General features: G+C 39.5%; 1 long non-coding RNA gene across 2 annotated transcripts in view; it reads left to right on the forward strand.

Moving 5' to 3' along the window:
- LOC129050947 (uncharacterized) overlaps positions 1-27133 on the forward strand; it is a 239683-nt gene extending 212550 nt beyond the window's left edge. For both annotated transcript variants that reach the window (XR_008514882.1, XR_008514880.1), the window contains one exon: positions 26908-27133. This is a non-coding gene — a long non-coding RNA (uncharacterized LOC129050947). The remainder of the gene's footprint in view (positions 1-26907) is intronic.
- The last annotated feature ends 491 nt before the right edge of the window (positions 27134-27624 follow it).

The raw sequence follows: 27624 nt of genomic DNA on the forward strand, positions 1-27624 counted from the left end.
ATATTTGCTAATAAAACACTCAACATTTTTTTTTTTTTTGAGAAAAAAAAGGCTATCACTCATGGTAAATATTTCCTCAAATATTTACTGACCACCTGCTTTGGGCAGGGTGTTATGCTAGGTGTAAAGAATAGCTTGCGGATCTGGAGTTAGATTGGGTTCCAATCCCCATGTTCAGGGCAGTGGTGTTCCATGACAAACGAGATTTGGGTATGTGCCTACTCTTCTGGAAGGGATGGAGTGTGAGTGGTAGGCTAAGCCTGTGTTGACAAAGACAAGCCTAATGGTGTAGATTTCAAAGATCCATGATGCCATTAGAAAAGAAAACAGCCGGGCATGGTGGCTCATGCCTGTAATCCCAGCACTTTGGGAGGCCGAGGTGGGCGGATCATGAGGTCAAGAGATCGAGACCATCCTGGCTAATATGGTGAAACCCCGTCTCTACTAAAAACACAAAAAAACATTGGCCAGGCATGGTGGCAGGCGCCTGTAGTCCCAGCTACTCGGGAGGCTGAGGCAGGAGAATGGCTTGAACCTGGGAGGTGGAGCTTGCAGTGAGCTGAGATCGCGCCACTGCACTCCAGCCTGGGTGACAGAGCGAGACTCCATCTCAAAAAAAAAAAAAAAAAAACAAAAAAAAAAACACAACAGAGAGACCAAGGTCTATACACAGAGCTGAAAGATACAGCAGCCATGGAAATATGGGGTAAAGAGCAACAGAATGGGGAAGAACAAGTCCAGTGCCTTCATATTTCTTGGTGATGTCCCAGATACCATCTCTTGGGAAGTTTCTCATGATTTCTTCCCAGGGATGTTGCTGCTTCTTTAGAAACAGTCCATTCTGGATCCTTCTCTCTGGCCTTTAGTCTGATCTTGTTAATACAACCTTATCCAGATTTGGAGGTTACTTACACAGTTTGTGTGCAACTGAGGCATCCTACATTCTGATACAAAGAACATCTCAGAATTCCCTTACAAAATGTTGGCATGGTGCCGTGTACAAATAAGATGCTCCGTATCCAAAGTCCAGCAACTCCAGCCCTCCCAAACTTACCCCAAAAGTGGGTGGGGAAAACGAGGAGACAAGAGCCATCACCATCATCAATAGCTGTTAGGCTGATATCTGCAGCAAACTCCAAGCATAAAACAGAGTACACCATCTATCTAATCAACAGTAACTGGCCTAAGAATCCACAGAGTAAGAATTCTATTCTCCAAAGAGAGGCCTCATCTTTTTCTGCCCTGAAAGTGAGTCTCATTATACCGGTAGAAGTGTATTCACCAGTGGGCTGTTAAAGGTTTAGGTTTTTTTTTTTTTTTAAATGACATTTTAATCTGGAATTTATTATTCATTGTGTAAACCATTTATGTAGTTCTCAATCAGCTGCCGTCATTTTTGGTGATCTCTCCTAATGGAGGGAAGCAGTCGTGGAGAAAATCCAAAGCAATTTACAATCCAAATGCTGTTAGTGTTTGCTTGTGAAATGTAACGTCTGGTTTTCAACTGGAGACAGGTCGAGCTTCATGGGCAGGCAAGCTGTGCAGTGGCATGGAGCCCTGTGCCCAGAAGGGCCCCACTTCTGCTGTAATGCTGTGCAGTCATTGCCTTGAAATTTGAATCATTTTTGAACAAGGGGCTCCACATTTTCATTTTGCACCAGACCTTGCAAATTTTTTAGCTGGTCCTGGTTTTAGATTGACTTTTCTTGTATAGATTGTAATATGACTTTGCATCTCAGAGGACATCCACACTGATGGAAGAGACTTCCAAAAGGCCGGTTGAGTGGCTGACTCCAACTTATGGCTCTCCTCTACTGACACCCCCATGGCTAATGGAGGGATAATGGACATGCAGTGAGATCCACTGAGGGCTTAGACCAGGAAGCTGGGTATTACCTGTATCATCAAACTTGAAAGATCACAGAGAACAAACTTATCCTCTATAAGAACTATGATAGTATGAAGAAACCCTCTCTTTAAGATAGTATTCAAAGTCCAGGCATGGTGGCTCACACCTGTAATCCCAGCACTTTGGGAGGCTGAGGCGGGTGGATCACGAGGTCAGGAGTTCAAGACTAGCCTGGCCACGATGGTGAAACCCCGTCTCTGCTAAAAACACAAAAATTAGCCAGGCGTGGTGGCAGGCTCCTGTAATCCCAGCTACTTGGTAGGCTAAGGCAGAGAATTGCTTGAAGCCAGGAGGCGGAGGTTGCAGTGAGTGGAGATTGTGCCACTGCACTCCGGCCTGGGCGACGAAGTAAGACTCCGTCTCAAAAAAAAAAAAAGAGTATTTGAAGAAATGGGTGATCAAGAATGGTATTCTAGGCCAGGCACAGTGGCTCATGCCTGTAATACCAACACATTTGGTGTATGAGATGGGAAGATTGCTTGAGCTCAGGAGTTTGAGACCAGCCTGGGCAACACAGAGAGACTCTGACTCTACAAAAAATTTTAAAAATTGGTCGGGCGTGGTGATGCGTGCTTGTGGTCCTAGCTACTCAGGAGGGTGAGATGGAAGGATTGCTTGAGCCTGAGAGTTTGAGGCTGTAGTGAGTCAAGATCACGCCACTACACTCCAGCCTGGGCAAGAGTAAGATCCTGTCAAAAAAAAAAAAAAAGAAAAAAAAAGAAAAAGAATGGTATTCTAGTATCACAGTGTGAAATTTACAGCCTACTCTTGGCCAACAAAAGAAAATACATATGAACTGAGATTTTTGGAGTAGAGGTGATATGGCTTGACCTAGCTAAGCCAGAAGAATTTGTCCTGGAGAAGGCATTTGATGGAGAGAAAACAGCAGAGAAAATAAAAGTAGATACAAGCTGGTGAGTTCTCTGAAATGCAGAAATTTGTTATACTGAGAAGTCTTATATCTCTCATAGAATCTGCCTTCACCAACTGTCCTGTCCCTCCCTTCTGAACTGCACTGGAATCCAAGGTTCCTGGAGTTCCTAAGCAGCCTAACAGGAGCCCTTGGTCCCCTCCCTCATATTGAATCACATTTGAAGTACCCCCTCATGAAGAGATATTTGGGAGCCATTACTGACCATCCCAAATCCCTGCAGTCATAGCAATAATGTCACTATGTGCTCCAGAGTCACGCAATGCCGGCTTCAATATTTATTCATTTTTTTTCATGCAGCAGTTACTGAACTTCACACCCAAGGGCTATACTGAACTCCAATGGGTGCACAGTGTTAGTGTCCCAGGTTTGCTGTACTACATTAGCATGAACTATGTGATTTAAAGCAATAGAAATTCATTTTCTCACAGTTCTGCAGGCTAGAAGTCTGAAATCAAGGTGTTGGCAGAGCTGTGCTCCCTCTGAATGCCTAAGGCTAGAGTCTGTTCCATGCTTGTCCCCTAGCTCTTGGTGGCTGCTGGCAGTCCTTGGCCGTCCTTGGCTTGTGGATGCATCATGCCAGTGTCAGCCTCCATCTTCCCATGAGGCTCTCCTCTCTGTGTCTTCTCATGGCCTTTGTCAAAAGATGCCAATCATTGTGTCTAGGGCCAACCCTTATCCCATATGTTCTCATCTTAACTAATTACATCTTCAAAGTCCCTATTGTCAAATAAGGTCATATTCTGAGGGGCTGGGTGGACACGAATTTTAGTGGGACACTATTCAACCCAGTACACACAAATTTTCAAAAAGATACACTAACTGCCCTTGAGGAGCTTGCCCTCCTGAGTGAGAGAAGGCAAACCTAAATAGATAGTCTACAGAGTGATGAGGCCCGTAAGAAATACACAGACCAAATGTTATGGAAGGTCAACAGAAGGGGAAGCAATTTCCAGAGGGTAAGATCAGGGAAGGCGTCATGGAAGAGTTGACATGGTTGCTGGGTTCTGAATGAGAAGTTAAGTAGGACTGAGATGCACAGAGATAACGTACTGAGAGAGTTTGGAAAAGAACCTGAGCCAGGGCAGGGAGATGCAAATCCGTGGTGCACACAACCTTGAAATACAAGTCATTCAGGTTGACTGGAGAACAGTACATATGGTGATGAACAGTATCCAGAAATGTCTGGTGGAGCAGACTGGACACCGTCAATGCCTAGCTAAAACCTCTGAACTTTTGTTCAGCATTTACTGAGGAGTCACTGATTTTCTTTTTAACAGAGGTGATAGGTTGTGCTTTAGGCTTTAAATAGAATCAATATGGCAGAAGAGTGTAGGGTGCCTTCATTCATTTCTTCATTTGTACAGCACGTATTTACTGTCTACTAGACACTAAGGACTATAGTAGATCTGAAGTAGCATAGTGAGTTATAGTGACGTTCCTTACCCACTAGAAGCTTACTGTTCAGTAGAGAAGATAGAGTAATTGATCATGGAAGTTGAGTGTCATGATTGAATGTGCTACGATGGATGCTATGGGAACATAGAGGAGAAATGCTTATCCTAACCAAGGAAAGCTTTTTGAAAAGAGTAATATTAAAGCTGAGATGGGAGCACAGGTGGTGAAGAGGGCACTAATGTTGCCCTGGGCAACATGTTTGGAGGTTCATAAGCTAGGGCCATCAGGGAAGGCTGAAAGAAATCCTCTTGCAGGAGGAAGAGTGGTGGGTGGAGATGACCAGCACCGTGAAGCTAGAAGTGCAGGAGGAGATCAGAAAGGAAGCTAGAGAGAGACAGGAACAGGCTGAAACTCCACCCTGGAGAAAATGACAGAGCTGTAGTTTAGCAAAACTCCCATGTGGAGTCTTATGCAAAAGAGATTAGAAAGTAATGGTCAAGGCCGAGTGCGGTGGCTCACACCTGTAATCCCAGCAGTTTGGGAGGCCAAGATGGGTGGATCACAAAGTCAGGAGATGGAGACTAACATGTGGCTAACACACTGAAACCCCATCTCTACTAAAAATACAAAAAATTAGCCGGGTGTGGTGGCATGTGCCTGTAGTCCCAGCTAACTCAGGAGGCTGAGGCAGGAGAATTGCTTGAATCCGGGAGGCGGAAGTTGCAGTGAGCCGAGATTGCACCACTGCATTCCAGCCTGGGTGACAGAGCCAGACTCTGTCTCAAAAAATAAAATAAAATAAATAAAATAAAATAAAATAAAATAGTAAAATAAAATAAAGTAATGGTCGGGAGAGAGAAAACAGTGGTCTGGCATAGGGCAGTGGAAATAGAAGCTACCTGATTTGAAAGCCACTTCGGAGTTATAATCTACTGGGATTTGGGATAGATGGGATGCAGAGGTGAGGGAGAGGAAGGTGCCATAGATGGCCCTCAGGCATAGGTAACCAAATGCCTAGTTCGGTGAGTTAGAGACCAGTTCGGAGGGGTGAATATTGAGGGGAAAGATGGTAAAGTCAGTTCAAGTGACTTTGTGGCTCTTGGGAGATATTTAAGAAGAGATACCAGTAAAGTGACACAAATTTGGGTATCAGTCAAGATAATCTGGGAAAATGTCAAAGCCATCAGTATATCTATGGTAATTGACACCATGAGATGTATCACACGCAGAGAGTGTGAATAGAGTCAAAATGGACGAAGGCCCAGCCCAGAACCATGGAGCCTGAGCAATTATGGAATGAGCAGATGAAGGGAAGCAAAGGATGTGGCCAAAGAAGTAAGGTAAAAACCAGAAAAAAAGGAGTCATGGAAGCCAAGGGAAGATACTCTTTCAGGAAGGGAATTGTCGATGCTTTTGATGCAGCTGAGAGGTCAAGGAAGTTAAGGACTGAAAATAGTCCATTGGATTTAGCAAGCAAACAGTCCTTGGTACACTTTGCTAGAGGACATTGGAGGCCATCATCCGGCCCATGGGATGTGCTGACCTGGAAGAAGAGAGTGGAGGCAGAAATAAATATGATGATGGACAGTCGGGTAAGCAGTCTGGAGCTTGGGTAATGGGGATGATGGTGATGTGATTGACAGAAAGAGGGATACAGAGGGAGAAGTTATTTATGTGTAGGAAAGGAGAGATAATGAGCTCCATTACTCTCAGGGAAAGCATCCTGTGTAACATCTTCCTGCTTTTGCAAGCAACCCCATAACAAAACTCCTCATGTTACTCATCCTTGAGGGACCATGTTCCCTTAGAGACCTGTGCAAGGACTTCTCCAGGATATTGACAAGAAATGGAATTGTGGGGCCATACCTGAGTTATAAGAACACTGGCTTCCCACATGGCTAAAGATGAAATTGGACCCTGTACTCAGACCATACACAAATATTAATAACAAAAGACGATAAGAAAAACATGAAAACCTTATCTTGGAAACAAAAGCACATTTCTAAGTATTTCATGGCTCAAAGAGAAACTATCATGGACATTAGAAAATATTTGGAACTACACGATAAAATATCACATACCAATGTTAGGCTTGTGGGCGGCCAGTGGTTCCAGCATCATTTATTGAAAAGGTACTCCTTTCTGCACTGATTCTGCAATGTCACCTCTGTTACCTATCTAGAGCTCTATATTCCCAACTCCACCTCTAGACTCTATTCTGTTTCATTGGCCAAGTTATCTTCTCTCCATTAGTGTCACACTGTTCTGATTAATATGGCTTTATGAAAATTCTGGCAAGATAAGTCCTGTCACTTCCCAGTCTTAATTCTATCTTAATTACTCTTGTAAATTTGCACTAATAAAATCTCTATTTGTTGCGATTTTCATTGAAATTACCTGCAAGCTACACATCCATTGGGAGGTAATTGATTTATTTTTATTTTTATATTTTTACCTATTGAGCCTTCCCATTTATAAACATGGCATGGTTCTCTATGTAGATCTTTTAAATTATTCCAATAAATGTTTAGATTTATTTCTAGATGTATTTTATGCTGTTTTACATGATATCTTTTTAAAATTTAATTTGATAACTCAATTTGATTATAAAAATATAATTGTTTATTGTCCATTGATTCAGTATATTGCCAAACTCTCCTATTAATTCTAATTTCAATTTAGATTTCCTTTATTATATTACTTCCACAATCATATCTTATATAAATAGTTTTGTTTCAGCCTCTCAATCATTTTTACCTTTCACGCCTCTTCTTGCACTGGCTGTGACCTCCAGTATAATGTTGAATAGGAGTAACAAGAGTAGGCACCCTTTCTTAATCCCGGTTTCACATAGGAAGCTTTCAGTATTTGACCATTAACAAGAGTTTGACGTGGGCAAATGCGTTGTATCAGACAAAGGATATTTAACACTATTTCTAATTTGCTAAAAGTTTTTATGTTGAATAAATAGATTTGAGTTTTATCAAGTTCTCTCTTTTTTGATTTATTGGGTAAACTGTATCATTTTTCTTTTTAATGTGCTAATGTGGTGACTTACAGTACAGTCATCCCTCAGTATCCATGAAAGATTGGTTCCAAGATCCCTGCAGATACCAAAATCTGCAGATGCTCACAGTCTTTATATACGTCATAGGATTTGCATATAATTTCCTTCCTTCTTTTTTCCTTCACTTCCCTTCCTTCCTTCCTTCCTTCCTTCCCTCCCTCCCTCCCTCCTTCTTTTCTTCTCTTTTCTTTTCTTCTGAATACTATATTTCAATTCATGCTTGGTTGAATCCACAAATATAGAACTTGCAGAAATGGAGGGTCAGCTGTAATTAATTTTCTAATGATAAATAAACTCTTCATTTCTGGGATAAAACCTGTTTGGTTATGACATATTATCATTTTTATTTGTTGCTGATTTAGTTTGCTCATACTTGAGTTAGAAATTTACACCTATTTTTTGATTGATGTTTTCCCTAATTTTTCTTTCTCATAATGTCCTTGTCAGGGTTTGACATCCAGGTTTTGCTAGCCTCATAAAATCTGTTGGCGACTGTTCCCTTTTTTCTGTTCTTCAGAATAGTTTGAGTAATATTAAAAGTGTTTGTTCCCAGGTTATTTGGTGAAACTCATTGGTGAAGCCATTGAAGCCTTCAGTTTCCTTTGTGGGAGGATTTTTGATTACTGATTCAACTGGTTTTTAAATGTTCGTGGTGAATATTTATATTTCCTTTTTCTTTTTGGACCATTTTTGGTAAGTTGTATTTTTCTAGGAATTTGTCCATTTTATCCAAGTCTTCAAATTTATTCATATAAACTTATTTATGATATCATCTTATTTTTTACATCTGCACATCTGTAAGTCATTTTCATTCTCATTACTAATACTGTTTTTTATCTTTTCCATTGTTTTCTTGGTTTGTCTTACCAGTAGTTTCTTTGTTTCTATTCATCTTTTAAAAGTTAGAGATTCGAGTTTTGTTGAATTATTCCTCTGTATTTTTTTTCAATTTCCATTTGTTTCTGCTCTTTTATTGTTTCTTTCTATTTGTCTCTATTTAAAAAAACCTTTTTATTATGAAAAATTCCAAGCATATGTAACAGTAGCAAGAAGAGTAAAATGAACCCTCAGGCCGCCATCATTTACATTCAACAGTTACTGACATATGGTCAATCTGTTTCATTCCCGTTTCCTCCCACTGTCCCCTGCTTCAGGATTATTTTCAGGGCATAAGGCCAGCCAGCATGCCATTTGCTTCATAAATATTTTAGTATATGTCTCTAAATAATATGGAAAGTTGGTAGTTTTTATTTTTTATACTTTATTTTGGAACTTTTTAAATATATATAAAAGTACAGGAAATAGCATAATGAACCTTCATGTACCATCATCCAGTTTTAGCAACTGTCAATTCATAACATCTTATTTCTTCCACATCCCACCCCCTTCTCTCCCCCACAGATTATTTAAAGAAAAAATCTGTACATGTTTTTGTTTGCAACCATCTGAGTATCTCTGCAAAAGCAAAGAACTTCTTTTGTTGTTGTTGTTTTGTTTTTTGTTTTTGTTGTTTGTTTTGAGACAGAGTCTCACTCTGTCGCCCACGCTGGAGTGCAGTGGTGTGATCTCAGCTCACTGCAACCTCTGCCTCCTGAGTTCAAGCAATTCTCCCATCTTGGCCTCTCGAGTAGCTGGGATTACAGGCATGCACCACCACGCCCAGCTAATTTTTGTATTTTTAGTAGAGACAGGGTTTCACCATGTTGGCCAGGCTGGTCTTGAACACCTGACCTCAGGTCTTGAACACCTGCCCACCTGGGCATCCCAAAGTGCTGGGATTAGAGGCATGAGCCACCGTACCCGGCCAAGAACTTCTTTACAAAATACAGCCACACCAACAGTTCATACCTAAAAATTATCAACAATAATTCTTTAATATCACCAAATATCCACTAAGTGTTCATTTTCTCAATTGTCTCAATTTTTTTTACCATTTCCTTGAATCAAGATCCACATCCATTTCATTCATTGATAGATCTCCTGAGGCTCTTTTGATCTGTAGATTCCCCATCCCTCCGTTTTCTTTTCTTTTCTTTCTTTCTTTCTTTTTTTTTTTTTTTTTTTGAGACAGAGTCTCACACTGTCACCCAGGCTGGAGTGCAGTGGCGAGATCTCGGCTCACTGCAACCTCTGCCTCCCAGGTTCACGCCATTCTCCTGCCTCAGCCTCCCAAGTAACTGGGACTACAGGTGCCCACCACCACGCCCGGCTAATTTTTTTGTATTTTTAGTAGAGACGAGGTTTCATGAGTTAGCCACGATGGTATCGATTTCCTGACTTTGTGATCTACCCACCTTGGCCTCCCAAAGTGCTGGGATTACAGGCGTGAGCCACCGCACCCAGCCCCCTATGCTTTATTTTCTGGTTTTTTGGGGGGTTTTTTTAGTTTGTTTTTTTGGTTTTTTTTTTGTTTTTTGGAGGCAGAGTCTTGCTTTGTTGCCCAGGCTGGAGTGCAGTGGTGCCCTCTTGGCTCACAGCAACCTCTGCCTCCTGGATTCAAGCAATTCTTCTGCCTCAACCTCCTGAGTAGCTGGGATTACAAGCGCCCACCACCATGCCCAGCTAATTTTTTTGCATTTTTAGTAGCAACAGGGTTTCGCCATGTTGGTCAGGCTGGTCTCGAACTCCTAACCTTGTGATCCGCCCACCTCGGCCTCCCAAAGTGCTGGGATTACGGGCATGAGCCACACACCTGGCTTATTTTCTAGTTTTTCAGGGATTTGTTCTGTAGATTTCTCCCAAGATTTGGATTTTGCTCTTTGCATCCTCTTGTCATTTAATGTGCTTTGTTCCTGTATTTTGTGTAAATTCATAGTTAGATCTTCGGGCTTAGCTGGATACTGGTTTGATTTTTTTTTTCCCAAAAATTACTTTATAGGGGATGAGATATCATCCCCCATCAGGAGATGACACATGATTCTCATTTTCCTTGTTGTGATGTTATAGCCATTGGTGATCATGAACTTGATCCATTAGCTCATTAGTGATTGTGAAATGGCAATATCCTATGATGTGCCTTCTGTTTGTTAAATGGAAAACTTCTCAAAACAAAACTAAACAAAATAACTTCTCCCCAGCAAATATCTGGTTACAGGTAAAATTCGTATGCTGAAAAATACTTGATTATTTCCCTTCATTTACCAGTTTTCAAAATAATGAGTTGGTTCTCTAGAATACTTTAATGATGACCAGTGTCATCAAAAATGTTCCTGTGAACTCTTGGATTTAAATATATTGATGTGTTTCAGTGTGCTGAAGTTATTGTTACTGTTGCTGCTCTTGACCCACTTGTAGCCAGTGGGAATCCCTTTAAATTGGTTCCTGTGTGCTTTTGATTTAGCCTTTGTCATCACTGGCACCATCTTTGTTTTCCAGCATGTCTCATGCTCATCTTGTACAATTCCTGTCCCAGATGGGGAGTCAATTATTTTTCCAATGAGCCCTGGTTCCTATTGGTTGGAAAGAATAATTAGAGAAACAATCTGAATGTTAGACCTGCTCATTGGTAGCAGGCCAGTTATGGTTTTTAGGAGTCTTTAACAGACAATGTTGGAAAATGTTTTCTTTATATCATGAGTTCACACAGATACTCCCAATTCAAATTCAGGGCTGCAGGTTTTTACTCACTTGCATCACCTCTACGTCTGCTGGTCCTTCTTCCCATGCCCAAAATTCCCATGCCAATAGGATTTCTTCTTTTCTTTATCCTACAATATATGTACAAAAGTCTCAGCATAACAATACTAACACTACCACCACCAATACATTTATTGAAAACAGTGAATTTTTTAGAGTACATTCCATTTAGATGTACTGTCAACTTGTTTTTAAAAACACTTTGAATAGTTCTTCTCTGAGAGACAATGTTTCCAACTAGTTACACAGTTAGCGTCCCTTGTTTCATTTTACTTTCAGTGTTTAGGCATTGCATTTCTAGTTTATTGCTGTTTTATACTTTTACCAGTTTCCAAAGTCAAATGCACAAGACAGCGTATTTTTTTTTTTTTTTTTTTTTTTTTGAGACGGAGTCTCGCTCTGTTGCCCAGGCTGGATGGAGTGCAGTGGTGCGATCTTGGCTCACTGCAAGCTCCATGTCCCGGATTCATGCCATTCTCCTGCCTCAGCCTCCCGAGTAGCTGGGACTACAGGCACCCGCCACCATGCCTGGCTAAGTTTTGTATTTTTAGTAGAGACGGGGTTTCACTGTGTTAGCCAGGATGGTCTCGATCTCCTGACCTTGTGATCCACCTGCCTTGGCCTCTCAAAGTGCTGGGATTACAGGCGTGAGCCACTGCGCCCGGCCTCTTTTTTTTTTTTTTGAAAGAGCGTCTTGCTCTGCTGCCCAGTTTAGAGTGTAGTAGTGTGATCATAGCACACTGCAACCTTAACCTCTTGGGCTCAAGTGATCCTTCTACTTCAGCCTCCCAAGCAGCTGAGAATACAGGTGCATGCCACCACAGCTGGCTTTTTTTTTTTTTTTTTTTTTTTTTTTGAGACAGAATCTTGCTCTAACGCCCAGGCTGGAATGCAGTGGCACAATCTCAGCTCACTGCAACCTTCGCCTCCCAGGTTCAAGCGATTCTCCTGCCTCAGCCTCCTGAGTAGCTGGGATTACAGGCATGCGCCACCACACCCAGGTAATTTTTTGTATTTTTAGTAGAGATGGAGTTTCACCATGTTAGCCAGGATGGTCTCGATTTGCTGACTTCATGATCTGCCAGCCTCAGCCTCCCAAAGTGCTGGGATTACAGGCCTGAGCCACCATGCCCGGCCATAGTCATTTTTTAAAATCAATTTTATTTGAACCAGACTCTGGGCTCTGTTTTGTTCTATATGTTTCTCCTCTGTCTCTGTCTCTCTGTCTCTGTCTAGACCTCTCCATGTTCTCTCTCAATCTTTCTCTCTCCCCAACCCCAGCAGTTCATTTGTTAAAGAGAAACTATTTGTTACAGAGAATTTTCTACAGTCTGAATTTTGATGATTGCATGTCCTTGGGGTGTTGAATATATTCCTCTCTCTTGTTTTCTTTCTTTTTTTTTTTTTTTGTTGAGACCAAGTCTCACTCTGCTGCCCAGGCTAGAGTGCAGTGGCTCCATCTCAGCTCACTGCAAGCTCCGCCTCCCAGGTTCACGCCATTCTCCTGCCTCAGCCTCCCGAGTAGCTGGGACTACAGGCGCCCACCACCACGCCCGGCTAATTTTTTTTTTTTGTATTTTTAGTGGAGATGGGGTTTCACCATGTTAGCCAAGATGGTCTCGATCTCCTGGCCTTGTGATCCACCCGTCTCAGCCTCCCAAAGTGCTAGGACTACAGGCGTGAGCCACCGCGCCCGGCCTCCTCTCTCTTGTTTTCTTATACAGTCATAGTTAGATCTAAAAATCCAAGCTTTTTGGACATACTATATTCTTTTTTTCTGTTTTCTTCAGATAGATGTGTATTCCTTTGTAAAATTTTAAGTGGTATCATTTCTTCTATGTACAACTTTATCTGCATTCTCTAACTTTTAAAATATAGTTCAGCATTTTCATTGTCATTCAGTTTTAATAGTTGCTAATTTGTTGTGATTCTTTTCTTTGATCTATGGATTTTCTTCTTTAGGAATGTTTCCTAAATTCCTAATTCATAGCAGTTTCCCTAGTTACCTTTACGTTGTTGATTTTTAGTTTAACTGCATGTATTCAGAGAACGTTGTCATTGCAGTCCTTTGAAATTTGCTGATATTTGCTTTACCATTTGTGGCCCAGTGTGTGCCCCATTTTTGTAAATGTTCCATAAGTACTTGAAAATAATATATATTCTGTTCTGTGGTTGGTATGTTGTACTATGTTTATTTAAGTTGTACTATATGAAATTGCTGTTTGTACAGGTCAAAATGAAAATTCTGCATTTTTTGAAAAGGATGTTTTGTTTATTTAAAATGTATGCAATTAGCATTGATAGTTTTTCTTGGAATGGACTATTACATGTTATATTTCATTTTAATAAAATCTGACATTTTTAGACTATAAATTACTCAAACTCTCCAATTACTATTTCTCCATTGGGTATGTTTTCTTTATTGGAAAATGCTCCAAATCCTGAGAAAAGTGGCAACACATTGGATACAAGTCTGGTGAGAATGTTAGACACATGTCTTAGCCCAATTCTGTTGCTTTTGCTATGGGAATTTATGATGAGAGTGGTGAAGTGTTGGTGTGCAAACGTTTGGGAATGTGTCTGGTAACAGCCAATGTGGGTTGCTTTTAGTTCAATTTCTGTTGCTTAAATGCAGTCAACTAAAAGCATTTTGGCAAAAATTATGGTTTTGGTCATGTTTGGTGCAGCTTCATCAACATCTAACCATTGTCCGGGTCATTTGCAATTGTTATACAGCCAATTTTTGTCACCAGTTATGGTTCCCTCTAAAAAGTAATATGTATACCTCCAAACATCTCAGTTTTTAAAAAAGTCTTTTATCTGCTGGTATATTTCCTTGCCTAAATTTTTCACCTTCCCTATTGCCGATGTTAAGGCATTGTCATAAACCTCAAATTGTAATTTGTGAAATAGCTTCTATCATGGTTCTGAATTGATGTTTCGAAACAGAGTTGGGCCTCTCCCAGGCCTTTGAGAGTCAGTTCTTCAGAATATAATTTTTGAAGAACCAGGCAAAAATTTCACTCTTTCTTTCACAGAGCCATCTCCAAAGGCAAAATTGATGCTCCAGCCTGTTTCAGTGGTCTTTTGTGTGTTTAAATTCATGTTTTTTTAAAAAGTATTCAGCATTCTTTGGAAGACATCAGTATTTACATAGTGGAAAAAATAATAGCAAAAACTACCCAATTAACAAAGAAAATTAAGGAATAGAATTCTATTAAAAATGCTAAAGAGAGTATAGAATATATATTAGATATGAATTTCACTAACCTCAGACAATTTTTAAGTCATCCAATACTAACTGTTTCATTTGGTAAAACAATATGTCCATTAGGTCAATTTTAGTTTTGTGTTTTTCAGATCCTCCATGTATTTGTTGATCTTCTGTCTGCCTCATCTGCCATAACACAAATGAATTAAAACCTTCATCAATGACTGTTGATTTGCTTGTTTCTCCTGGTAATCCTATCAATTTTTATTTTATATATATGAGACTGTGTCATGAAGTACATTCTATTTTTTCAAAAATCTTTCTGAGGAACTGATACAGTACATTTTTAAAGTAAAGTCTATTTTATCCAATAATAGTATAGCTGTGGTAGGTTGTTTTTTCCTCCCAGAGTGTTTCATTTATGGTTTCTTTTTTTTTTTGTTTATTTGTTTGTTTTACCTCCAACTTTTCTGTATGGTTTTTTTTTGCTTTTTTTTTTTTGAGATAAGAGTCTTGCTGTGTCACCCAGCCTGGAGTGCAGTGGTGCGATCTCAGCTTTCTGTAACCTCTGCCTCCTGGTTTCAAGTGATTTTCATGCCTGAGCCTCCTGAGTAGCTGGGATTACAGACATGTGCCACCGTACCCGGCTAACTTTTTTATTTTTAATAGAGATGGGGTTTCACCATGTTGGCCAGGCTCATCTTGAACTCCTGACCTCAGGTGATCCTCCTGTCTCAGCCTCCCAAAGTGCTGGGATTATAAGCATGAGCCACTGTACCTGGCTTTTGTGTATGTTTTAATATGTCTATCAAAAACAATATATAGTTATAGTCCATGTTTATTTTCTTAGTTTAGAATTTTCTTATTTTGTGTTATTATCCTATTTTGTATTTTATATTTGTATTTCCATACGCATTTTATTTCCTCTCTTACCTTCTTTTGGATTAGTTGGTTGTCCCATGTTTATTTTTTTGTACTACTACTTTGGAAGTTAAATGCCTTTTTTTCTTTCTTTTTGTTAATTACATATAAGTTAATCAAATGCTAAAATTAACCAACATGTTTTCCTACTCCTGAATCATCCAAGACCTTGAAACATTTTAACTGCACTTATTACTCACCAACTGCTCCTGCCACGATTGTTTCTATTCATTTAATCCCACAAGTCATTACATAACAAGTCAATGTTTCTTTAGATTCACACATGTAGTTTTCACTCCCTGTGACTTTCATTCCTTATCACATCTTTTTGTTGTTTGTTTTTGTTGTTTTTTGTTTTGTTTTTGTTTTAAGTTCTGGGATACATGTGCAGGATGTGCAGGTTTGTTACATAGGTAAACATGTGTCATGGTGGTTTGCTGCACCTATCAACCCATCACCAAGGTATTAAGCCCGGCGTGCATTAGCTATTTGTTTTTTACGCTCTCCTCGCCCCCACCTCCCAACAAGCCCCAGTGTGTGTTTTGTTTGTTTTTTGAGACAGAGTCTCGCTCTGTTTCAGGCCAGAGGGCAGTGGCACCATCTCGGCTCACTGCAACCTCCGCCTCCCGGGTTCAAGCAATTCTCCTGCCTCAGCCTCCCAAGTAGCTGGGATTACAGGCGTGTGCCACCACGCCCAGCTAATTTTTGTATTTTTAGTAGAGACGGGGTTTCACCATGTTGGCCAGGATGGTCTCGATCTCTTGACCTCGTGATCCGCCTACCTCGGCCTCCCAAAGTGCTGTGATTACAAGTGTGAGCCACTGCACCTGGCCTGTTTGTTTTGCCAACAGTGTAAAAGTGTTCCTGTCTCTCCACAATCTCACCAGCAGCTGTTGTTTCTTGACTTTTTAATAATTGCCATTCTGACTGGTGTGAGATGGTATTTCATTTTTTGATTTGAATTTCTTTAATAATTAGTGATGTTGAGCTTTTTTCATGTTTGTTGGCCACATGTATGCCTTCTTTTGAGAAGTGTCTGTTCATGTCCTTTGCCAACTTTTTAATGGGTGTTTTTTCTTGTAAATTTGCTGAAGTTCATTGTAGATTCTGGATATTAGCCCTTTGTCAGATGGATAGATTGGAAAAATTTTCTCCCATTCTGTAGGTTGTCTGTTCTCTCTCATGATTGTTTGTTTGCTGTACAGAAGCTCTTTAGTTTAATTAGATCCCATTTGTCAATTTTTGCTTTTGTCGCAATTGCTTTTGGCAGTTTCATCATAAAATCTTTGCCCATGCCTACGACCTGACCTTATCCCATCTTCATCTTTGACTTACAAAAATTTTCATAATGTCCAAAGTATATCCTTTAGACTTTCCTTTAGTAATGCCCTGATGTTGGCAAGGTGTTTTTGGTTTTCACCTTTGTTCTTAAAATATTTTTCCCCCACTATCTGTTGAAGTGTACACTTCTAGTTACTTTCTCTTAACATATTGCTGGTTTTATTCTGTGGGCTTCTCACTTCCGTTGTTGATGATCAGCAGTCAGCTGTCTATCTGTTTCTGCTCTGAAGATACATTATATGCTCTTAAGGTCTTTTCTTTGTCTTTGCTATTCTGAAATTTCATTATGAGAGGTTTACATATGGATTTACTGTTATTTGTTCTACTTAGGATTTACTAGGCTCTATTAATCTGACTTCCATTACTTGTCTATTATTTTAAACATATCCTGTGCCTCATTCTCTTTCTTTCTCATCATCTGGGACTCCAATTAGATGTATGTTAGAACTTCTCCCTCTAAATCTTACTTAACCACTTTTTCACATTTTCTGTGTTTTTGTCTTTCTGTACTATGCTTTGCATGAGTTATTAAGATAGACCTTCCAATTCACTAATTCTGTCTTCACCTATTTCTAATCTGCTCTTTAGCCTGTTTTTTGAGATTTTAGAATTCAATGTCTAAGCATATTTTTAAAAATTTGTAAATGTACTGTTTATTTTGTATTTGCCCGTTCATGTTTCATAGTGAGTTATTTTTTCCTATGCTTTTTATTATTTCTTATATAGTGTTAATCATTTTGTATACATTCATATCATAGTCTCTATCAGAATCTGATCAATTTTACTAGAAGTTCTAGAGGGTCTTAATACTCTGTTTATTGGGTTTTGCTGATTCTCTTTCAAGATAGTTTTTTTATGCTATATTTTGTCAATTGTGAGTTTATTTACAGTGGGACATTTGTTACATGAATTGAATTGAGCATGATAGAATTGAACATGTCTATCCAGAAAGATTTTGTAGTGCATTAATTTCTGGGATTTGCCTTGCCTATACAAGTATAACTTATTTTCTACCCAAATCCCAGGTAGCGATAAATTTCATTGTTATCTCCCTGAGGAGAATGGCAAAATTTCTTTGATGATCCCAAATTATATGGGCGTTATTTTAACTCCACAGCACACAGGACACACAATCTTATTTTCTATCTCTACCTAGTCATTAAAACTGGTATCTCTGGGGTCCTAAATTTGAAATGCATGCCCTATTCTTACTACACTAACCACAGTGTCAGCTCGTGCGATTAACTCTCTGGTTTTCAACCTGCTTTTTCCTTCCTAATACCACAGGTTTCGTTTCTTCTTTTGTAAGATTAGTTGTGGATTTTAAAAACTTTTATTTAGATTTTTTAGGTTTGTTTCAAATGGGAGCATACTCATCTGGAATAGATATAATAGGCTCATTTCTTGGGGAAGAGGGATGTACAGGAATGGTAGCAGATGACAAGGAAAGGAACCTGATTGGCCCAGATATTGTCAGTGCAGGTTGAGTGTTTTGAAAGTATTTTCCAAGGCCATGTCAGGGTCCCCATAGCTGGGAAAGCTGTGGTTTGTAGACACTTCCCACAACCCTGCAGTTTTAATTCTCCTACATCCTAAGACTAGTGCAAAAAAATGAATCTTATAGCCTTTTATGTTTAGATTAGTCAAATGCTACAGTTTACTTAAGACAAGGCAGTACAACAATGACCAGAGCTTCATAAGGTTGTTACTACTTGGAACGAATTCCCAAATCTGAGCATGTAGATTTTATATGGCTTCTTAAGCACTCTTGCTATGTATCATCTTATATAACTCCAATGCAAGAGTTGGGTTCAGATGGGAAGTCTAGATAAAAAATAATTAATGGCCAGGCACAGTGGCTCATGCCTGTAATCCCAGCACTTTGAGAGGCCAAGGTGGGTGGATCACCTGAGGTCAGGAGTTGGAGACCAGCCTGGCCAACATGTGAAACCCTGTCTCTGCTAAAAAAATTACAAAAGAATTGCTGGGTATGGTGCTGGGTGCCTGTAATGCCAGCTACTCAGGAGGCTGAGGCAGAAGAATCGCTTGAACCCAGGAATTGGAGGTTGCGATGAGCCGAGATCACGCCATTGCACTCCAGCCTGGGTGACAAGAGTGGAACTCCATCTCAAAAATAAAAATAAATAGTTATCATTAGATTTAGGCCTAATTTTTTTTTTTTTAATCTTCCTATATCCTAACTGTGAAGACTGTTAGAAGTATGTAGCAATGAGATGTTATTTGTCCATTTGGGGTTTTGTGGAAGTGAATACATCACAACTTTAGGTTTATAAAGTTTAGACAACCTCATGGAAGATGAGTGAAAGCTAATGTGAAGAACATATTCATAAGGGTTCCCACTTCACCATCGTAGACTTCTCCAGAACTCCTTTAGGGAAAATACTCTTGCCTCTGGGGTTTTGTGCCACAGTTTTTCTCACTCTGACTTCTCCAGTTAGCTGAGACTCCATTTACTTTTTGTATTCCAGAATTTCTAGCCATTGTTTAGGTCTATATCATCTCTTATAGTATAATTATGCTACCATTCTTTTGAAAAGCAGTAATGTAGTTATTTCAATGGAAACTTGAAAGGAAGGGGAAGCATATATATGTACCCAGTTCACTATTTTGAATAGAAAATACGTTCTAAGGCCGGGTGCAGTGGCTCACGCCTGTAATCCCAGCACTTTGGGAGGCCAAGGTGGGTGGATCACGAGGTCAGGAGATCGAGACCATCTTGGCTAACACAGTGAAACCCCGTCTCTACTAAAAATACAAAAAAATTAGCCAGGTGTGGTGGCACGTGCCTATAGTCCCAGCTACTTGGGAGGCTGAGGCAGGAAAATTGGTTGAACCCGGGAGGTGGAGGTTGCAGTGAGCTGAGATTGCGCCACTGCACTCCAGCCTGGGTGACAGTGTGAGACGCCATCTCAAAAAAAAAAAAAAAAAAGACATTCTAAGTTTTATGCTTGACCAGTGACATGGATGATAATGCAAATGTTAGCCATTTACAGTTCTTGTAATAGAATTAATAACTAAATATAACACTTCAAAAAATCACAGCTGTACTTAAACTCTTCAGCTTGATTCTTAAGACCTATTTGAAAGTAACAAGCGTCCATTAGTGTAAAACAATTTTTATTCCTGCAAATGACAAATCTGATTTCAAATGTGAATAAAAGAGTCAGAATGATACCACTTATACAAACAGTATATGAAAGTAGAAAGAAGTAAGTTTTGTTTACAACTGCTATAGTTGAAATTTTAATGTAGATAGGACTTTGGAAGGAATTAATATATTTCATATGAAATCATATACATAAACAAAGGTGAACCATTCTTTCATTAATGCCACCAGTTATTCCCTACGTTGGTGGGTTTTTGCCTATATTATAACATAAAATTTTCCTCTCTTGAAAATACTTGGAGAAGGCCAGTAGTTTGACCATTGCTTAATTGAGAAAGTTAAAAAAATTGAGAAAATAAATAAGATTTTTCTAGAAAAGGCAAGATGAGCATTTCCTAGATCTGTCCACTGAACAGGCCTAAAAGTAATGGCAACCCCAAAGTAATGAACACACCTTGTGTCCAGATTGTGATCTCTAAATACCATTCCCCACTGAAAGGAACTTAGGCTTCTTAAAAGGCGGGCTGATTTCAGCCTGTGGCAAGAAATATATAAGGTCACAGCAAGATATCTTGTTGTGCCAGGAAACAAAGAAACTATAAAGTCTAATGGGTCATGTCAAAAGAACACCAAAACACATGAATGGGTTCCTATAGGCAATAAATGGGACACTGTGAGCATCAAAAAGAATGAGGAGTGGAAATACATTAAGCCCAGTGACCTTCAAATAAAAGGTGGCAGGGGAGTGCTGACAGAGAGAGAGAGCAAACCCAAAGCAACCACCACCAATGCATCACTAATTGAATACCATTAGAATCAACTCCTTACCCTGGAAGATAGGCAACTAAAAGAAACACAAAAAAAGCATTTATCCTGTTTTTCTTATATAAGTGGTATTTCTAGGTAACTAGATAGTCCCAGTTAATAAAGGAAACTTCTCTCTCTTTTTTTTTTTTTTTTTTTTGAGACAGAGTCTCGCTCTGTCACCAGGCTGGAGTGCAGTGGCACGATCTCGGCTCACTGCAACCTCCACCTCCCGGGTTCAAGAGATTCTCCTTCCTCAGCCTCCTGAGCAGTTGGGACTACAGGCGTGCACCACCACACCCAGCTAATTTTTTGTATTTTTAGTAGAGATGGGGTTTCACCATGTTGGCCAGGATGGTCTTGACCTCTTGACCTCGTGATCCGCCCGCCTTGGCCTCCCAAAGTGTTGGAATTACAGGCATGAGCCACCGCGCCTGGCCAGTAAATTTCTCTTACAAAGAAAAATTCCAGCTAACGCATAGAGAGGAAATTGTAAAATTATATGATCACTATTTTAAGACACCTAATAGAATAATTATTTCTTCATAATACTAAAGACAGGATGCTTTCATTTAACATTTATAACAGGTAAATTTTTTATATACTGTCCAAGGATAATTTTTATATATTTATATATTTAAAATATATATGAATATTATAATACATTATATAATATATTATAATGCATTATATTCTACATTATAGTATATTACATTATACATTATACTTTATAATACATTATATTAATACATTATATGTGTGTATATATATATATATCATATGTATAATATATATTTGTGAACCCAAAAGTATTTGAGAATATTTTTTACATATATAGGAGAATATTTTTATAATTAAAATTTATACACTTTGGGAGGCCTGGGCAGGCAGATCATGAGGTCAGGAGATTGAGACCATCCTGGCTAACATGGTGAAGCCCCATCTCTACTAAAAATACAAAAAAATTAGCCAGGTGTGGTGGTGGGCGCCTGTAGTCCCAGCTACTCGGGAGGCTGAGGCAGGAGAATGGCATGAACCCAGGAGGCAGAGCTTGCAGTGAGCCGAGATTGCGCCACTGCACTCCAGCTTGGGTGACAGAGTGAGACTCTGTCTCAAAAAAAGAAAATTATAATAATTAGTAATTTATATATTATACACATTTTATAATAATGTGTATGATATGTATTTGTGAACCTGAAAGTATTTGAGACAGATCTCAATCAATTTAGAAAGTTAATTTTGCCAAGGTTAAGGATGCACCCATGACACAGCCTCAAGAGGTCCTGATGACATGTGCCCAGGGTGGTCAGAGTACCGCTTGGGTTTATACATCTTAAAGAGACATAGGCATCAATCAGTACATGTTAAGATGCACATTGGTTAGGTCTGGAAAGGCAGGACAGCTGGAAGTGAGGGCTTCCAAGTCATAGGTAGACTCAGAGATTTTCTGATTGGCAATTGGCTGAAAGAGTTATCAATAGAAAGTGATGTCTGGGTTACCAGAAGAGGTTGTAGAGACTAAGGTTTTATCACGCAGATGAAGCTTCCAGGTGCGGGCTTCAGAGAGAATAGATTGTAAATGTTTCTTATCAGATACAAAGAGTCTCTTCCATCAGTAATTCCAAATGGGAGGAGGGTGTAACGAGGCATGTCCGGCTCTCCCTTCTCATCACAGCCTGAACTCGTTTTTCAGCTTAACTTTGGAATGCCCCTGGTGGAGAGGAGAGGCACATTCAGATGGTTGGGGGCCTTAGAATTTTGTCTTCTGGTTTACATAGACATAAAATATAAAGCAAAGAGTGAAGCAAAATCTAGAGAGTTACTGAATCTGAGTGATGGGGTTATAGATGTTGCTATTTTCACTACTTTTAAATATGTTTGAAAAGTTTCATAATAAAAATAAAAATAAACACTTTTGCCTCAGTCAAAAGGAGTAGAATGGGAATCTGGAGGCCTAGATTCTAGTTCAACTCCTTATAAATGGGAGTATTTTTAAAAAAACACATCACTTCCTTGGGTGTCTGTTTCCTTGTCTGTGAAATAGTTTGTATTACATCTTCGTGTTTGTGTTGAATATAAGCTTGGAAGAACCTGCATATTATATTCCCTTCTTTTAGAATCATAAAGCCTCTTAGCATTTTAAAGCCTCTGAGCAAACTAGGAACCAAACAACTGAATTTCTTTGCTCAAAGTTTCCCAAACATATTTAATGAAAATATCCTTCCCTTTGTTTTTTTTTCATTTAACATCTACGAAATTTGAGCAAAAACCCTAGACCATATATGATCTCTAAAGACATCTCTAATGCTAAAATTCTATGTATCTATGATTCCATAAGTCTTTTAAATGTGTGTAGAAAATCCAAATAACCAGTTAATACAGTGGGAAAAAAATCAATCTAATCAGTTGTCTGGCAGAAGTACCTATTTAACTCAGTCCAAATGTTTTATCAAGTAACCCCAGGTAGACCGGCTTGAGTGTTTAAAAAAATAATCTTGGCAGCATCCTATGAATGTGAGCTGTGTTATATTTGCAAAATGCTGGGCTTGAGCAGAGCCACACATCCATTTGGTTTTTCATAGTGATCAATGCTGATTGCTCAACAACCAGTTTGGCCAGAGTGATTAACATCAGTCAGCAAGCTCAACGCTGGAAAAGTTTATAGTCTGCATGTTGCTGAGAATCAGTGAAATGACCACTGTAGCCTAATTTGGAATGGGTTTGATATTTGACCTGGAACGTGTTTGTAACTATGATGTTTCTTCCATAAAAATGATTTTGCTACTCTTCACTCAGTTATTAAATTCGTAGGGTAAAAGCTATGGAACTATGGGGGAACATAAGGAGAAAACAAGCTATCATTTAAATCATTAATTTCTTCTTAAAAATTTAGATTTTTCCTTCTTTTATTGAAGATAAGTTCAGAATTTTAAAAACAAAATTATACCTTCAGTCCCCTGATCTTGAGGAAAGAGAAAGCTGTTGTCCAGAGTCTCCTAGTGTTTGCTCTTTTTAGAATTTTTTGGGAGGTTGGGAAGTGGGGTCTGGGAGACAGGCAGGTGAGCGGAAGTGATTAATTAGCAACATAAGAAACAGCCTGCTCAGTTCTGTGTCTCTTCTATAGCTATACAATTTATGAGCTTTTAAATGTAACTTTATATATTTTCAGATAATTGTAGACTTGTATGCAGTTGTAAGAAATACTACAGAGAAATATGATATACTCTTTAGTCAGTGTATTTTGTAAAACTATGTAGTACAATATTAGAACCAGGACCATGTACCATTTTAAAGGGTTTACAGGAGACACCAAAAGTAAAGAAGAAGGAAGTGGCTGAGATACAGTTTCTACCTGAACTTCCTTTCAATTGCCTACCTGTCTCCCATATTTTAAGGGAAGAAATACAAAGTATTATTTTTTTATCAGTAACAAGACATCTTGATGCTTTCTCTGTCTGCATTTGTGTAAGTAAATAATACATGTTTTTGCTGGTAGAGACCTGTTCACATACTCAGCAATCACACCTAGAAATAAGCAGAGCCAGTAAAATTTTGTGACTGCTCCTACACCCTCCTCCCCTACAAAATACATTGAGTTCCAAAGTGTCTCAAGGTGCAAACCAAAACAAATTTATTAGAATCTTGATCTAACTAAAAGATCCCATGGATTGAACCTGCTGTCTTATGAGGTTTTAAACATGTCATTTATTTTGCACTGGGGCCTACTTGAGGGTGGAGGGTGGGAGGAGAGAGAGGAGCAGAGAAAAAAATAATTATTGGGTACTAGGCTTAGTACCTGGGTGACGAAATAATCTGTACAACAAACCCCCATGACATGAGTTTACCTATATAACAAACCTGCACATGTACCCCTAAACCTAAAATAGAAGTTTTTTTTGTTTGTTTTTAATGTCATTTAGTTTGAATATTCTAGGGAGGATTACACAGAACAGCTCTCTGCTTTGGGACATACGTGTTAAAACTGAACTGTCAGCAGGGTGTTGGCAGGTCCCCATCCGTTTACCTTTAAAAGACTTTTACTCCGTGCATGTCTGTGATGACGGAAGAATCATTTCTCGTTTTTCCTCCCTTTGTAATAATTATCTGTCCACATGCTTGTGCCAGGTGAAATGTGCTGCAGCCATATGTGCATTATCTATTCTTGATCATCACTCAGATCCTTCGGTGACGCAAACGTGTGAGTGTGCCCAGGGTAAATATTTGACCACTGTTCCAGCTACCATTGCACAGCCCTCGAGTGACCTCGCATTAATTAGCTGAGAATTTCAGGGCTTTGAATCTGATTGAATCAAAATATTGTTTTTACAAGTTGATGAAGGCTCTTGATTGATGTGGGCCCTGCTGATTCTTTAAAGGATTAAATTGTATGTACAGATTACGGAGTCCAGGCTGTCACTGCTTAAATGGGGATTGTTTTTTAACAAAGGTTAAAAAAAAAATAGTGCCATGAAGTGTTTTCTTCCCAATGGGTGCCATGCTCATTTTAGTGAGTGTGTATAAGTATTAAAGATCATTAGAAAAATTGAGGGAAATGGTCAAGAAAAATATCAAGAGGCAGAAGAGAAAGACAAAAAAAAAAAATGGATGAAGGAGAAAGACGGGGCTTGGCTTCCATTCATCCTGAAAATCCGTTTTGTGTGTACATCTCCCATGGTAAAGCCTGCCATATTTCTCCCTGGGTACAAGAGAGAAACACAATCATCGTGGTCTGAACTGGTCAGGGCTTAGAGGAATTGAATGGCACAAAGCATCTCTAGTGAGATAGACTCACATGGCCCCAGGTCACACAGCTCTCTGCCTGCTGAACCTAAGAGCCCCACGGCATGAGTGAGATGTGACAAGACCCAGAGTCAAGCCCTCGTCCAGAGAAAGGGCAAGACAAGCAAGGCTCAGGAGGGAAACTGACACAAATAGAGATGGAAGAAGAAGGAGCACAGATTTTCTCCCCCTGAAAATCCTTCCGTGTGAATGAGAAATATTCACATGCCCAAATAAGACAAGTCTTAATATATTGCCCTGGATATTTCTCTCACTCCAGACCCCTTCTATCGGTCCATGTTGATGTTTTTTCCACCTGAAAATTTACCAAACTTTAATCTAATTTCATCCTGCACCTGTTAACTTGAAAAATGGCCTGTTCTCACGGACCCTGTGTTGTGTAATGGATCAAAACCAATCAGCATACAGAGGAAACAAACAAAGGACAAAACATCATGTGCCCGGAACAGGGAGATCGTGAAAGGTCCTAGCCAGCAACTCCTTACACAGCTTCTGAGAATGAACCTTTGGTTTTTAAATACTTTTGGGAACCTGTCACTTTCCATAGGTGTCTTCTGGGACAAATTAGTTGGAATCCTGGATGACTTTTGAAGTTCTATTCTCACATATACTAGGAGCAGGATTCTGAAAATTTAATGCATAATATGTTATGGGGTGGGTAGGACCCCTCAGTAGATAACTGTGATGTGGAACATAGGAAGAAGGCAGCTGTAAGAAGTCAAACTGTGCGCCACTGGCTTAGTTTTTAAAAACTAATCAAACACACAAAACGGCATGAGGACCATTTAAAAGAGCATGTGGATAAGTGCAAAGTGGTAGCTTGAAAGTTAAACACTTAAAGATGGAACAAAGGAGAGTGCTGAGTAGAACATCGTCGGTGGGGAAGACTTCCAGGGGGCTGTGGGTCATTAGAGGTGCCTTGAGGGACATGGTGAATGTGAAGGCAGTGAAGCAGAGGGAACCGTCCTGCATGACAAAGAAATCATGGCAGTTGGCGGTGGTTTGACTTAGTTGAAGCAGGAGAATGATGTGGATGAAGGAGCAGAAAGATAGTTCAAGGAGGTGGCTCTTGACCAAGGACCTTGACTCTCAGACTAAGATGCAGAAAACAGAGGTGATGAAGACCCGCCGTAGAAATCCATGCAGAGGGATGACAGGAGGAAAAACCCCTGTGTTAGGAATCCCTTCACCCATTGTCACTGTCGCTGTAGAAACCACACAAGTCAAACCTTAACTGGGCAGGTTTTCAATCTGGAGGGTTATCAGGTCATCTGGGGAATTCTTTAAATGTACAAGTACCTGGTCTCTACTCCCAAAGAATTTGATTTAGAAGATCTGAAGTACAATCCAGAGATGGGCAGATAAAAATCCCCTAGGCTAAGGCTTCCAAACTAAGGTATATGAAAATGACCTGCAGATCTTGTTGAAAAGTAGGCTGATTCAGTGGGTGCTGGATGGGGCCCGAGAAATGATGCAAAATTTCACCCAGGTCCGTTACAATGGAGGCATAGTCACATACCCGGATGAAATTTTGCATCATTTCTTTAAGCAATGAGAAATAAAGAGGTGATTTCTTTAGAGGGCTTCAAGCACATCCACAAAATAATGAGACCATTTCTTTTTTGCATCAACATATGAAATCAGTCTCATTGTACTTTAGCCTCACATTTAGGGGAAAGGGATAAGAAAACAGAAGTCTTAAAGTTTCCCTGGAATTTATGAATAATGGATTACTCTTCTACACTATTCTTCCTGTTTTAAGGACCAAGCTGGCATTATTTCAAAAGAAAGGAAAAAAGGAAGACAGAAAAGAAGGGAGGAGAGGGAAGGGAGGAAGAAAGAGAGGAGACAGGTAAGCGGGCTGGAGAGTCACGGTAGGTATGGGTGGACCAGCAAAGAATATAGCTGTGGTGAGAAAATGGAGGTATAAAGCTATACCTAAATTTTATGTAAATATGTACACACACATATATGCATTTATATTGCGTAATAGATCATTACATTGTGTATGGTTTTCTATTCATATACACAGGCATAAGAGAAACAGAGAAACAACCACACTGGTGGAAAATAAACCATTTGATTCTAACACAGTTGTTAAAAATATCATAGTTATATACAGCATCTGTATTAATATAGGTTAATATAATTTAATAGATTAAATCGTCATCATAAAGTTAACCTTACTTGATACCTGCCAGTGGCAGCAGCATTGTAAGAACCACAACTGTAACGCACTTGACCGAAACATTTTGAGTCCAGTGCAACTACGGCTAAGATCGTTGATCACTTTCATTCCCATCTTCTATTCTAAGCATATGCTAGTTCCATCCTCTTTTTTTTGCAGGCGAAACTCCTGCTTTTTTCCTGTGAAGGGCTGGGGGTTTTCTGTGCTGTGGTTTCTGTTGGTGCAGAACCTGCATACTCTAACACAGAACAGCGCAGGAGAAATGACATTTGACCATCACCAAGAAGTTCA

Source organism: Pongo abelii, chromosome 18 (genome assembly GCF_028885655.2).
Source record: "Pongo abelii isolate AG06213 chromosome 18, NHGRI_mPonAbe1-v2.0_pri, whole genome shotgun sequence".
Taxonomy (NCBI): Eukaryota; Metazoa; Chordata; class Mammalia; order Primates; family Hominidae; genus Pongo; species Pongo abelii.